Genomic DNA, 14,723 nt, shown 5'->3' with positions numbered 1-14,723 from the left:
CATTTGTGGTTAGCTCTCTAGCTCTGACCTCTCTCCTCATCTCCACTCTTCTCCTCTCCCCTCTTCATATTTTGTCACGGTATCAGAGCTCCCTTGCCTTCTGCTGAGGCATTGCGATTCTTGAGAGTGTGAGAGTGATTGAGAGCTTCTTGAGTGATCTCTTCCATGAGAGACTTCCATTCATGTGAAGAAAATTTCCATCCACTTTGAGAAAATTTCTGATCATAGGATTTCCATTCATAGTCTCTTGTGAGAAAGAGAGAGAGAGAGACCTTCTTGAGGTGTAAGAAAGAGATATTGAGTGTAAGAGATAGGGAGCGACTCTTCACTTCTCTGCCTTGTGAGATTCAGTGTGAGAGAGTTTCTTTAAGTGTTCATGAGAGCTTGTCTTGAGAGATTCTCTAAGAAATAGAAAGCTACAATCGGCTTCTACAACCAAAGGCATGCTTAGCAACAGCTACTACAAGCAGCAACTACTATGGACTGGCTATAGAAGTTTGACTCTACGCTATGAACCTTCAATAGTCTCCAAGGCTCTTCTGTGACCAAGGCTCTTGCAATGCCTTCTCTATAACATCCAACCTCGTAATGCCCAATAGCCTTATCTTCTAAAGCACCTACGTGACTTCTATTGTGAAGGTTCTGCCATACTCCAAGGCCTTCCAAAGATGAGCCTTGGCCATGCAAGCTCCTTAGCTATCTACAACTAAGCAGCTCTAAGGCTCTAGAGAACTCTATAGACCATTGAGCTCCAGCATCATGAAGGCCAACAACAACACTTTCAAGGTAATCTCTACTCCAGCACTCACAGAATCAGCAACTCTCTCGACAGTCCTAAGGCAGCGCCTCCATACACTCTCTGATCTAGCTCTCTAATCTAGCATAATGCTCAAGCGCACACACAAGCCTACTATGCCTCAATGCAACGAGGCTCTAGTCGCAAAAGAGGTTCCAGCACTAGTACAAGATACATCCACTATAGCGAAGGAAGAGCCATCAGAACTATGACAAGATGAAAGACTACATCCAATGCTCTATTTGAGCTCCTAGCAGGCACCCAATCGATGCCCAATCGCATTTGAGCTTTTTCTAACTTTGAATTTTGTAAGCATTGTCTCTATGGGAAGTGGACTAAATCAGCCCATAGAAGAAGGGGAAAGAAAGAGCTTGAAAGGCTTGATTTGGTGCAGTCACCTGTATGTGGTCCTATGCCTACATGGTCATTAAGTGGGGCTGAATACTATGTGACATTCATTGATGATACAACTAGGAAAGTATGGGCTTATGCTATAGCTCGTAAGAGCGATGTGTTCCAGGTATTTCAAAAATGGCTAGCTTTGGCTGAAAATTAGTCAGGTGGAACACTTAAAGGCCTACAGACTGACAATGGTGGAGAGTATCTTTCTCATGACTTTCAGCATTTCTATGATACATGTGGGATTAAGAGGGAGCTCACGTCCCCTCGTACTCTAGAATAAAACAAAAAACTTGTGTGACTCTCTCTTTTGGCTCTCTCTCTCTCTCATCTTCTTTCCTTTTGCTTCCGTTGTTGAGATCTCTCATAGCCCACAAGAATGTTGTGCCTTGTAGATCTTTCTTCATTCGAAATAGATGTTGAAAACTTAGCTTGCTTAGCTTCTCAATACATCAATTAGTACCAGCATGATCACCAAACACAAATTGCCTAAAATCAGTTGTTTTTTGCATGTTTGCAATTATTGGTTTTGGCACATACGCATCCTATAAAATGCGGATCATTGCATCTCCCACTACTACACACGCATCCTATTGCGACGTTTACGTACCGACGATTAGCGCCCGCTTAGCGTTAATCGTCGGTATAAAAATCGGGTGTCGTAAATCGTCGCTATATAGCGACCTTTAATAAGCGTCGCTATATAGCGACGTTAGTAAAAGTCGCTATATAGCGACTTTGAAAGGTCGCTATATAGCGACCTTAGTAAAAGTCGCTATATAGCGACTTTTAAAGGTCGCTATATAGCGACACTGAGACTATATTATAGTGACGTTTTACAGAGAGGTTTTTTTTTTTTTTTAGGCCTTAAAATTTATTTTCTTCCAATGACAAAATTTTTTAAATTTTCATACATGTTTGAGCTCATAGAGAAATAAAAAATGAGAGCATGTACATCAAGCCTTTGAAGCTCATATATTCATGTCCAAGTTGGAGATGAGAAAAATCAAATTAAATAAGAGCATTTACATCAACTGTTTCATCTTGAGCCAAGTCTAAGGCGCCAAGCAAGTCTATCTCCAACTCTATACCGAGTTGATCTCCTATATCATCATCGTACTCTAGCATCGTACGTTCACCTAAAAGTATTTGATCATCTTCTTCAATTAAGCTTAAGTGTGGTGATTGATCTTGACGATTGTTGTCTTCCTCGTCAATATCGTGATCTCCATCCTCCTCCCGTGCGATGTCATTATGCGCATCTTCCTCTTGCCTCATATGGTGATCTACATCTTCTTCGCTAGATTCATCAATTGGATCCGGATTTGGTAGTGGCATCTCCATATCCACATCTCGATCTTCAAAAATCTGCTTACTTCGTGGTGCAACTTGGATCACGTACCACCATCTTGGATCAGAACGATCCGGATGAAAAACCACCTATATTGAAGATGAAAAATCACGTGCCAAATGTCGTCAATTATATATATATCAATGGACTTAAAAAACGAAAGCTTCGACTAATTAAATCATTAGTATGCACCTGCTCACAGTGCTCGGGAAGAACAAAAGTATCACTTTCATCGGTCCAATGTTTGGTGGAGTCTATTGCAAAGAGACCGCTACCATCTTTTCTCACAGTTGCATGGGGACCGTTGTAAGTAGTTCTAAACCATTTTACATCAAGAATGAAAATAGTAAATCGTCTGAAATCAATTTCATAGATGTCGCGTATGGTTCCACAATAATCCAACTGTGAGGAGAGAAGATTGGTATCCGAAGCACTTGCTCGGCTATCTTGTGTGAAGTTAGCCATGACTCCACAATCATACGTGACTCTCTTTGAATCGATGCGTTCTATGCGAAAATGTCGTCCATATGACCATAATGCACTGTACTTTTTGTACTGTAAAAGAGCATCATTAAAACAATGAAGATGCACCTATTTTATAGCATATATTGCCACAAATAATTACTTAATTACATCAAGAGATAAGAAACTTACATGCACCATACATCCAGATGATAACTCCCGCTCGCGCTCGTTTATTGTCTCTCCATCACGTTCGGCTTTACGTATAGCTAGTTGTAGCCAATCAAGTGACATGTGAGTAGGGAGAAGAGCCAGATCTCGTGGATATGGTTGTGATCGCCTGTACATTACTCTGAATCTCGTCCTTGCATTTATTCTTTCTGCTTTGGCCACTTCATATCTCTCAATCCACTTCTGCATCTCAGGGCTATTGAGGATACAAAACTTATTGAATTTCTCCATTTGCTCTTCGCTCATCTTTCTTTCAATCCCTTTTCCTTGGGGGACCTCGCCAATGATGCGATCATCATCCTTGTTGTGCCAAGCTTGCGGCATATCAGGATCCGTGGATGCAAGAAACTCTGTGATATATACTAATGACTCTTGCACAAGCCATCCCTCTGCCATGCTTGCTTCTGGTCTTGCTCTTTGTCTTACAAACCCCTTTAAAGTTTTCATAAACCGCTCGAGAAAAAACATCCATCGATTATGAACGGTACCTGCTATAGCCACCTCATCAACTATGTGCACAAGCAAGTGGACTTGAGTTGTCATAATGCTTGAGGGAAAGTGCTTCTCAAGCAAGCATACGGCTTCGATGGATTCCACCCTAGCCTTCTCGATGCTCGATATAGAGATCTCTTTTTGAGATATCCACCTATTTCACATGTCCATGCATATGTAAGATATTTGAGATATCCACCTATTTCACATGTCCATGAAGAAAATAGATAATGCGAATTGATAGTAAGCATACCTCACAATACCACAGATCTTGAATATAGCATTTCTAACATCTTCTTGTAAGCACCCTTTTATTGTAATTGGAAGGATGAACTATCAAAGCAACAATGAAATCATGTCAACAATATAACATAATAATAATTACGCTAATGCATCACTATTATCGGTACACTAATTCTACTTAGAATACCTATAAGACCTTGTGCCAATCATGGGACTTGAGGCCACTAAGCTTATTGTCCTTTGAAAATGCTCCTTTCAAGCAACGCATGTACCCTGTCGGTGTTTGAAAAGAGGCAATGTCTGCCTTGATCGCTGCCTCCTCCCTCGTAGAGAGGATCCACGTTGCTTTCGGGAGGACAACTTTTCCTGAAGCATGCACTTGGGGCCACAAACGAGACATCCTATTCATAGCACGCAAGTCTTCTCACACTCCTCTCGAGTCCTTGGAACCAACCAAGTGTGCCCAAATGGTAGCCCCCACATTCTTAAAGATATGCATGGGATCCAAGAGATGATTGATTTGTAACTGACCCCAATAAGGAAGCTCGTGAAAGATCGATAGCCTCTTCATACCAGGAGGAGGTTCCTCTCCATTCTCCCTCCAAGCTTGAATCCAATCACTTGCTTTTAAATATGATGGTGGTGGATCAAGCTGACCTCCACGTGCGAGATGGTCAAGCGGAAGGTATCGAGCATGACCTTCATAAACATTTTTCCTCATGTGTTTGGAGTAGCGTGCAAGCGATTTCAGAGCGGGTCCACAAACAGGACAAGCATGGTACCCACTTGTAACAAGCCCTGCACGCGTGCATGAATATGTTAGTACAAGACATGCGTGCAAAAGAGAGTAAAAAAAGCATAATCCCTCATTGTACATGTAAAGACATAACCACGTACCTGCGCACTCTCCATATCCTGGGTAGTCATGCATGGTCCACATCAAGATACCCCTGACGGAAATATCATTGGTATGCCTAGGAGCTCTGGAAATATCAAAGACTTGCACTCCTCTCCATAATATCTGTAACTCCTCTATCAAAGGTGCCATGTACACGTCCATGTTTCTTGCCTTGTACTTTCCTGGCACAAGTAGTGCAAGCATGAGGTGTCCCTTTTTTATTGTTAGCCATGGTGGGATATTGTAATTCACCACGACTATGGGCCATGTCGTCCAAGATGTCGAGCGTAACCCGAAAGGATTCACGCCGTCCATGGCTAGCCCAAGATGTAAGTTGCGTGGCTCTCTCGCAAAGTCCGGCCACTGATTATCTATGTGCTTCCAAGCCGCACAATCTGCGGGAATCCTCAATGTGTGATCAGTGGACCGATGAGATGCATGCCATGTCATCAACTCCGCTATGGATTTGCATCGAAACATGTGTTGTATTCTTGCAATGATGGGAAAGTGTCTTAAGACCTTTACCGGTATCCTCTCACCCTGCAAGTCATCTCTATATCGTTGTTCCCCACACTTTGGACAACTAGCCAAATCTCCATACAATCATTACGGCAAGCATGGATGGTATCATAATCCATACCCACCATTGTTAGCATCTTTTTCGCTTCATCTCTTGAGGCGGGCATGGTATTTGGTGCAGGCAACATCTTTTGGAGCAACCTATGACAAAGACACTATCCAAATGATGATTCTCAAAACAAACTATGCTTATGCTTATGCTTAAGCATAAGCATAAGCATAAGCTCATGCTTATGCTCATTCATGAGCATGAGCTTATGCGTAAGTTTCCGCATAAGCTTATGCAGAAATAGAGAATGAGAGAAGCTTATGCGAATGCTCATTCTCTTTTTCCGCATAAGCTCCTTCTCTCATTCCGCATAAGCTCCTCCTCTATTTCCGCATGAGCATAAGCATGAGCTTATGCTTATGCTTATGCATAAGCATAAGCATAAGCTCATGCTTATGCTCATTCATGAGCATGAGCTTATGCGTAAGTTTCCGCAAGAGCTTATGCGGAAATAGAGAATGAGAGAAGCTTATGCTTCTCTCATTCTCTTTTTCCGCATAAGCTCCTTCTCTCGTTCCGCATAAGCTCCTTCTCTATTTCCGCATGAGCATAAGCATGAGCTTATGCTTATGCTTATGCATAAGCATAAGCATAAGCTCATGCTTATGCTCATTCATGAGCATGAGCTTATGCGTAAGTTTCCGCAAGAGCTTATGCGGAAATAGAGAATGAGAGAAGCATATGCTTCTCTCATTCTCTTTTTCCGCATAAGCTCCTTCTCTCATTCCGCATAAGCTCCTTCTCTATTTCCGCATGAGCATAAGCATAAGCATAAGCTCATGCTCATGAATGAGCAAGAGCATGAGCATAAGCATAAGCTCATGCTCATGAATGAGCAAGAGCATGGGCTTATGCGTAAGTTTCCGCATAAGCTCCTTCTCTCATTCCGCATAAGCTCCTTCTCTATTTCCGCATGAGCATAAGCATGAGCATAAGCATAAGCATAAGCTCATGCTCATGAATGAGCAAGAGCATGAGCATAAGCATAAGCTCATGCTCATGAATGAGCAAGAGCATGAGCTTATGCGTAAGTTTCCGCATAAGCTTATGCGGAAATAGAGAATGAGAGAAGCTTATGCTTCTCTCATTCTCTTTTTCCGCATAAGCTCCTTCTCTCATTCCGCATAAGCTCCTTCTCTATTTCCGCATGAGCATAAGCATGAGCTTATGCTTATGCTTAAGCATAAGCGTAAGCATAAGCTCATGCTTATGCTCATTCTTCCGCATGAGCTTATGCGTAAGTTTCCGCAAGAGCTTATGCGGAAATAGAGAATGAGAGAAGCATACGCTTCTCTCCTTCTCTATTTCCGCATAAGCTCCTTCTCTCATTCCGCATAAGCTCCTTCTCTATTTCCGCATGAGCATAAGCATGAGCTTATGCTTATGCTTATGCATAAGCATAAGCATAAGCTCATGCTTATGCTCATTCATGAGCATGAGCTTATGCGTAAGTTTCCGCAAGAGCTTATGCGTAAGTTTCCGCAAGAGCTTATCCGCAAGTGTCCGCAAGTGCTCCTTCTCTTTTTCCGCATAAGCTCCTTCTCTTTTTCCGCATGAGCATAAGCTCATGCTTATGCTCATTCTTCCGCATGAGCTTATGCGTAAGTTTCCGCAAGAGCTTATGCGGAAATAGAGAATGAGAGAAGCATACGCTTCTCTCCTTCTCTATTTCCGCATAAGCTCCTTCTCTCATTCCGCATAAGCTCCTTCTCTATTTCCGCATGAGCATAAGCATGAGCTTATGCTTATGCTTATGCTTATGCTTATGCATAAGCATAAGCATAAGCTCGTGCTTATGCTCATTCATGAGCATGAGCTTATGCGTAAGTTTCCGCAAGAGCTTATGCGTAAGTTTCCGCAAGAGCTTATCCGCAAGTGTCCGCAAGTGCTCCTTCTCTTTTTCCGCATAAGCTCCTTCTCTTTTTCCGCATGAGCATAAGCATGAGCTTATGCTTATGCTTATGCATAAGCATAAGCATAAGCTCATGCTTATGCTCATTCTTCCGCATGAGCTTATGCGTAAGTTTCCGCAAGAGCTTATGCGGAAATAGAGAATGAGAGAAGCATACGCTTCTCTCATTCTCTTTTTCCGCATAAGCTCCTTCTCTCATTCCGCATAAGCTCCTTCTCTATTTCCGCATGAGCATAAGCATGAGCTTATGCTTATGCTTATGCTTATGCTTATGCATAAGCATAAGCATAAGCTCATGCTTATGCTCATTCATCCGCAAGAGCTTATGCGTAAGTTTCCGCAAGAGCTTATGCGTAAGTTTCCGCAAGAGCTTATCCGCTAGTTTCCGCAAGTGCTCCTTCTCTTTTTCCGCATAAGCTCCTCCTCTATTTCCGCATGAGCATAAGCATGAGCTTATGCGTATGCTTATGCTTATGCTTATGCATAAGCATAAGCATAAGCATAAGCTCATGCTTATGCTCATTCATGAGCATGAGCTTATGCGTAAGTTTCCGCAAGAGCTTATGCGGAAATAGAGAATGAGAGAAGCATATGCTTCTCTCATTCTCTTTTTCCGCATAAGCTCCTTCTCTCATTCCGCATAAGCTCCTTCTCTATTTCCGCATGAGCATAAGCATAAGCATAAGCTCATGCTCATGAATGAGCAAGAGCATGAGCATAAGCATAAGCTCATGCTCATGAATGAGCAAGAGCATGAGCTTATGCGTAAGTTTCCGCATAAGCTTATGCGGAAATAGAGAATGAGAGAAGCTTATGCTTCTCTCATTCTCTTTTTCCGCATAAGCTCCTTCTCTCATTCCGCATAAGCTCCTTCTCTATTTCCGCATGAGCATAAGCATGAGCATAAGCATAAGCATAAGCTCATGCTCATGAATGAGCAAGAGCATGAGCATAAGCATAAGCTCATGCTCATGAATGAGCAAGAGCATGAGCTTATGCGTAAGTTTCCGCATAAGCTTATGCGGAAATAGAGAATGAGAGAAGCTTATGCTTCTCTCATTCTCTTTTTCCGCATAAGCTCCTTCTCTCATTCCGCATAAGCTCCTTCTCTATTTCCGCATGAGCATAAGCATGAGCTTATGCTTATGCTTAAGCATAAGCGTAAGCATAAGCTCATGCTTATGCTCATTCTTCCGCATGAGCTTATGCGTAAGTTTCCGCAAGAGCGTATGCGGAAATAGAGAATGAGAGAAGCATACGCTTCTCTCCTTCTCTATTTCCGCATAAGCTCCTTCTCTCATTCCGCATAAGCTCCTTCTCTATTTCCGCATGAGCATAAGCATGAGCTTATGCTTATGCTTATGCATAAGCATAAGCATAAGCTCATGCTTATGCTCATTCATGAGCATGAGCTTATGCGTAAGTTTCCGCAAGAGCTTATGCGTAAGTTTCCGCAAGAGCTTATCCGCAAGTGTCCGCAAGTGCTCCTTCTCTTTTTCCGCATAAGCTCCTTCTCTTTTTCCGCATGAGCATAAGCATGAGCTTATGCTTATGCTTATGCATAAGCATAAGCATAAGCTCATGCTTATGCTCATTCTTCCGCATGAGCTTATGCGTAAGTTTCCGCAAGAGCTTATGCGGAAATAGAGAATGAGAGAAGCATACGCTTCTCTCCTTCTCTATTTCCGCATAAGCTCATTCTCTATTTCCGCATGAGCATAAGCATGAGCTTATGCTTATGCTTATGCATAAGCATAAGCATAAGCTCATGCTTATGCTCATTCATGAGCATGAGCTTATGCGTAAGTTTCCGCAAGAGCTTATGCGTAAGTTTCCGCAAGAGCTTATCCGCAAGTGTCCGCAAGTGCTCCTTCTCTTTTTCCGCATAAGCTCCTTCTCTTTTTCTGCATGAGCATAAGCATGAGCTTATGCTTATGCTTATGCATAAGCATAAGCATAAGCTCATGCTTATGCTCATTCTTCCGCATGAGCTTATGCGTAAGTTTCCGCAAGAGCTTATGCGGAAATAGAGAATGAGAGAAGCATACGCTTCTCTCATTCTCTTTTTCCGCATAAGCTCCTTCTCTCATTCCGCATAAGCTCCTTCTCTATTTCCGCATGAGCATAAGCATGAGCTTATGCTTATGCTTATGCTTATGCTTATGCATAAGCATAAGCATAAGCTCATGCTTATGCTCATTCATCCGCAAGAGCTTATGCGTAAGTTTCCGCAAGAGCTTATGCGTAAGTTTCCGCAAGAGCTTATCCGCTAGTTTCCGCAAGTGCTCCTTCTCTTTTTCCGCATAAGCTCCTCCTCTATTTCCGCATGAGCATAAGCATGAGCTTATGCGTATGCTTATGCTTATGCTTATGCTTATGCATAAGCATAAGCATAAGCATAAGCTCATGCTTATGCTCATTCATGAGCATGAGCTTATGCGTAAGTTTCCGCAAGAGCTTATGCGGAAATAGAGAATGAGAGAAGCATATGCTTCTCTCATTCTCTTTTTCCGCATAAGCTCCTTCTCTCATTCCGCATAAGCTCCTTCTCTATTTCCGCATGAGCATAAGCATGAGCTTATGCTTATGCTCATGCTTATGCTCATGCGGAAATAGAGAAGGAGCTTATGCGGAATGAGAGAAGGAGCTTGTCATGAGCTTATGCGCAAGTTTCCGCAAGAGCTTATGCACAAGTTTCCGCAAGTTTCCGCATGAGCTCCTTCTCTTATTCCTCATAAGCTCCTTCTCTTTTTTCGCATAAGCTCCTTCTCTATTTCCGCATGAGCATAAGCATGAGTTTCCGCGAGTTTCCGCAAGTTTCCGCAAGCATAAGCATAAGCATAAGCATAAGCTCATGCTTATGCTCATGCATGAGCATGAGCTTATGCGCAAGTTTCCGCAAGAGCTTATGCGCAAGTTTCCACAAGTGCTCCTTCTCTTTTTCCGCATAAGCTCCTTCTCTTTTTGCGCATAAGCTCCTTCTCTCATTCCGCATAAGCTCCTTCGCAAGTTTCCGCATGAGCATAAGCATGAGCTTATGCATGAGCTTATGCTTATGCTTATGCATAAGCATAAGCATAAGCTCATGCTTATGCTCATTCATGCTTATGCTTATGCTTATGCTTATGCTCATGCTTATGCTCCTTCTCTATTTCCGCATGAGCATAAGCATGAGTTTCCGCAAGTTTCCGCAAGCATAAGCATAAGCATAAGCATAAGCTCATGCTTATGCTCATGCATGAGCATGAGCTTATGCGCAAGTTTCCGCAAGAGCTTATCCGCAAGTTTCCGCAAGTGCTCCTTCTCTCTTTCCGCATAAGCTCCTTCTCTTTTTCCGCATGAGCATAAGCATGAGCTTATGCTTATGCTTATGCATGAGCATAAGCATAAGCTCATGCTTATGCTCATTCATGTCCATGAGCTTATGCGTAAGTTTCCGCAAGAGCTTATGCGGAAATAGAGAATGAGAGAAGCATATGCTTCTCTCCTTCTCTTTTTCCGCATAAGCTCCTTCTCTTATTCCGCATGCAAGTTTCCGCAAGAGCTTATCCGCAAGTTTCCGCAAGTGCTCCTTCTCTCTTTCCGCATAAGCTCCTTCTCTTTTTCCGCATGAGCATAAGCATGAGCTTATGCTTATGCTTATGCATGAGCATAAGCATAAGCTCATGCTTATGCTCATTCATGTCCATGAGCTTGTAAGTTTCCGCAAGAGCTTATGCGGAAATAGAGAATGAGAGAAGCATATGCTTCTCTCATTCTCTTTTTCCGCATAAGCTCCTTCTCTTATTCCGCATGCAAGTTTCCGCAAGTTTCCGCATGAGCTCTTTCTCTTATTCCGCATAAGCTCCTTCTCTTTTTCCGCATAAGCTCCTTCTCTATTTCCGCATGAGCATAAGCATGAGCTTATGCTTATTCATGAGCATGAGCTTATGCGGAAGTTTCCGCAAGAGCTTATGCGGAAATAGAGAATGAGAGAAGCATATGCGGATCTCATTCTCTTTTTCCGCATAAGCTCTTTCTCTTTTTCCCACTCTATTTCCCCCTTCTCTCATTTCCCCCTTCTCTCATTCTCTATTTTCCCTCATCTCTTTCCCTTTCTCTCATTCTCTATTTCCTCATTCTCATTCTTTTCTTTCCTTTACATCTTCTTTCCATCTTATCTTTCCCTCTTCTTTCCCTCTTTCCTTTCCCTCTTCTTTCCTTTCCCTCTTCTTTCTTCTTGCCTATGCCTATGCCTATGAGAATGCTCATGTTTGTTTATTTGTTTTCTGTTTTCGTGTTTGTGTCTATGTTAGACATGGGATCACGTCGCTCATCGGACGAGTACGGACAGCCTCGCAGGAGGAGAGCTCACGATCTATATGCTCCAGAGGACTTTGATTCCTCTCAGGCGACTACCCCGAGGACTACCCCTGGTCCGACTCCTCTCGGTCCTAGCACTGTGACTACCCCTGGTCTGACCCCTCTTCCACGTAGCACTGCGACTACCCCTCAGGGGACTCCTTTGCTAGCCGCGCATGGCTTTGTTGGGACTCCCGACGAGTTTGTAGCGCAGATGAGCGATGAGGAGGCAGCGAGATTCTTCTCTCTGCTCTCTCAGAGGACCTCCGCAATTCCTTCCCCTACACCGACGGGTGGACGTACAGCCTAGCCATCCCCTCGTGCCCCTTCGACCGCGGGATCATCACCTGCGCATGCCTCCCGCAAGGGAAGGAAGAGTAGGATGGGCGGCTCATGTTGTGCTGACTCAGGAGATGTAGACGAGTGAGCACACTCACGCTCCTTTAGGTCTCCACTTGGTCCGGAGACACAGTATCAGTCAGGTCCCTTTCCCTCTCCTACTCCCACAGCTACTCCTCGATCCGGAAGCGATCGCGCAGCTTCCACTCCTTCAGACTCTGCTACCGTCAGTCCCCCTTACTCATCAGGGGATCTCTCCTATCAAATCACATCTGCCGGAGAGATAATAGAAGACAAAAAGGGCAAAGCAGTGATGGCCGCCATGAGGCGGTTGATGAGTCATCACTTCAAGAGCGGCATAAATATCGATTGGCGGTATCAAGATGGCCAAAAGAAGCAGGCGGTGATCGATGAGTTAAAACTCAGATTTCCTAATCCGCCAAATGTGGAGTTTAATAACAGTTATATGCTCGAGCGCATGGGTTTGGTCCTAAAGCATCGCAGATCAACCATGCGTACTTCCATTACAAAGGGGTTGTCTAAACCCAGCTGGGCAGACAAAGCTGATTGGAAGTACTTCAAGAAGCAACATAGGGACCATCCTGAAATGTTCGAGGGTCAGAGGAGGGCTGCGAAGAGATGGCTGGATGTCGTAGGTACTTCGCACTTTGGTGCAGGTGGACGGTATGCGTTCGAGGCAACCGTGGTAAGTTTACTTCTTTCCATTTAATGTATTGTTCTATTTGTTTTACTTACATATTACATGCACTTTAGCTAACTCTAACTCTCGTAAATTGGATCCACAGCAAGCTGCGATGGGTCGTCTTCCTACGGATGCAGAGACGCGGCGCGCATTTCGGATAGGAACCAAGCCGTGGTTCATTGAGCAAGAGGCAATGGGAGCGACAGTCGATTGGGCTGAGGTGGCTGCTCGCACGGTATAAGTTTACTCCTGCTTGTAATCTCACTTTTTAATTTAAGTTCCAATCTAATTTTCGATTTATATGGTTCACTCTCAGGGTCAAAGCTCAAGCGTCCCATCATCAGAGACGAGCGATCAACAGGGGCAAGGATCGGACGCAGGTGCCGATGACGAAGGAGAAGACGCAGGTGTCGGGGACGAGGGAGAAGATGCAGGTGCCGAGGACCAGGGAACAGCCCAACAAGACGATTCGGATTCGGATTCGGATTAGTAGTGGTAGTAGCATTTTTCATATCCGCTCGTTAGAGCCATTTTGTATCGCCCTTTCACAGGGTAATTTTGTTTCAAACACAGTTGTATATGTATATGCATTTCTTCCTCATCGTTCACAAGAACAATTTTGTATCACCCTGCAAGCAAGGGAAATTTTGTTATAAAAAACTTTCTTTTGTAATTACAAAAAAAAAAAAATGGTTAGTGGGGCTAAACAGGGCTTCCTTTTGGCCCTGTTTAGCCCCACTAACCATTTTTTTTAACTTCTGTTAATCGTTGCTATATAGCGACGTTTACCAGTGTCGCTATATAGCGACGATTAACAGAGTCGCTATATAGCGACGTTTACATCGTCGCTATATAGCGACGATGTAAACGTCGCTATATAGCGACGATTAATAGCGTCGCTATATAGCGACGATTAACAGCGTCGCTATATAGCGACGGTTTATAGCGACGCTCCTTTTCCGACGATTTTAACGACTTTTATAGCGACCTTTGCGCCCGTGAAAAAAAAAATTTTTAATGTAAAAAGCGTCGGTATTTCCGTCGGAAAATAGCCTATGCCTTGTAGTGTCCATCCCATGCTTCTTTCCTTCTAAGATTTACGAAGAACTGGCTAAACATCTTATCAATGTGGTCATGTGTGTGGCCAACTGGAAGGAATCCTAATTTCACTTTCCAAAATATGCCTTTCTTTACAAGCATGCAAAGGTATGCTAACACAACTAGTTATTCTCTCTCGATGTGTTGTCAAGCTAGACATACAACAATTTCAGAGGAGGTTTTGTGTGATTTCTCATTGCATCATTTAAAATTGAGACTGTGAGATTAGGATCATTTCTTACATTTGGTGTTGTCAGATAAATCTTGGGGATTAATTCACCATGGTAGATCATGCAACCAACCACATGATATGTGATGAAGTTCTCTTTCAAATCCTTACGCACTTGCTTGAAGTGAGGAAGGTTGGTCTTCTTTTGATCCATCCCATCAATGATAATGGTTAGGTATTTATCAGGCTCTTGATAGCTTCACTAACTTCTTTCTTTCTAAATATTGCATATCTCGATGCTTTTGCAACTCTGCAATTGCTTCTTCTACAAATATGCAATAATGTTAGCTTGAAAGCAAACTATTTTAGAGAAGAAGAACAAAGGTCCACGACTTCATTATACGTACTTCTCTCCTGTGCTTCACTTTGATTATGTAAGGCCTTCAAGTCCATGCATGTGGCACATGCCAAAGCAACAAAGCTTTGGTATCTTCACGTTGTTGAACTCATTCTTCCAAATCCTGCAGAAGTGCTAATAGGCCATGTACTCATCACCTGCATGAACCATGGCCTCCTTATACATGGAAAAGATCTCACACTTAGAGAAATTATCTGGTAAGCGCAATTGATCACTATTGGGAAGAGCCTGGGCATGTTTCTC

This window comes from Dipteris shenzhenensis, chromosome 16 (assembly GCF_047967505.1).
Source record: "Dipteris shenzhenensis isolate YYH24624 ecotype China chromosome 16, Dip_SZ_1.0, whole genome shotgun sequence".
Taxonomy (NCBI): Eukaryota; Viridiplantae; Streptophyta; class Polypodiopsida; order Gleicheniales; family Dipteridaceae; genus Dipteris; species Dipteris shenzhenensis.
Note: the sequence above shows the minus strand (reverse complement) of the source record.